Source organism: Echinops telfairi, unplaced genomic scaffold, assembly GCF_000313985.2.
Source record: "Echinops telfairi isolate 266 unplaced genomic scaffold, ASM31398v2 ScPeMD7_14;HRSCAF=57, whole genome shotgun sequence".
In the NCBI taxonomy this organism is placed as follows: domain Eukaryota; kingdom Metazoa; phylum Chordata; class Mammalia; order Afrosoricida; family Tenrecidae; genus Echinops; species Echinops telfairi.
Genome location: NW_022103911.1, coordinates 10,398,022 through 10,399,144, shown reverse-complemented (window position 1 = coordinate 10,399,144; position 1,123 = coordinate 10,398,022).

The following is a 1,123-nucleotide window of genomic DNA, read 5'->3' as shown; positions in this document are numbered from 1 at the left end:
TTTTGTCTTAACTTCTCCCAACACACATACGCTTATTATTCTGTAAGTCAAGGATATTTTCAATATTCTTCACCAATATCATAATTAAATGCTGGAATAGAATAAAGTATGCTATTTGTTTGTTATCAATTATAATTTTGCAAGCAGAAATTAAATATATATTTTAAATACTTCTAAAAATTAATCAGCTTTACTAAAGATAATTTAAATGATACTGAAATCTTTAAAATTATAAAACATATTGTAAATAGATCATAGGAACATTGGAAAATCTTTTATGCAAATATGAAATTCTTAATCTCTTGCTTTTTAGACTCCTAGATATCAAGAAAAGTATGCTTAGTTTTATGCTAGCATCTTATTTGCTTAGAAGTGAACTGATTTAGATTACAAAATGTACAATTGAATGTGTAAGTTTCTTCAGTATTAGCTGTAAGTTATAGGCTATGAGTGAAGTTCTCCACTAGAATCACAGTTAAACAGCGCTCATGGAGGTCTGTAGAAAAACAAAGGGTTTTTATAGCTTCTTGGTTCTGGAGAACAGTGTATGTTCCTGCAATCCCATTTAAGTACCTTCTCCAACATATTACAAGTTCATGCAGTTTTGTTACATTTTTTTTCTACTCATCTTTGCCATTATTATTTAAAATGCATGCCCCTCTAATTTTAATCCAAAAAGCACAATGTCAAATGGAAGACATGTTTGCATCCTTCATTTACAGAACTTTTGGTCCTGGAGTGGGCTTTCTGCCCATTGATGTCCTAATTCCACAGTTTCTTAATTCCTAATTCTACAGTGTCCTAATTCTACAGTTTCTTGTCTGCATGCATCTGTTTATTTGCCCTAAAGTCTTCTGACATCATTCTCCTGCCCCAGTAGCTAAACGTTTATCATTTTCCTCCTTTATTTACAGTTCTTTGTTTCTAATTCAAAAAAATACATAAAACGTAAAAAAGCTGTTATAGTTTTGAAATGGTTGTCTTTAGAAAGTTATGAAAATGGATTTTATAAAGAGGAAAGGAAGGGAATCAAATAAATATTAGAAAGTCTGGTACAGATAGGAACTGAAAATACAGGGAATCCAGGGCAGATGAGCCCTACAGGACCAGTGGTGTGAGTGGC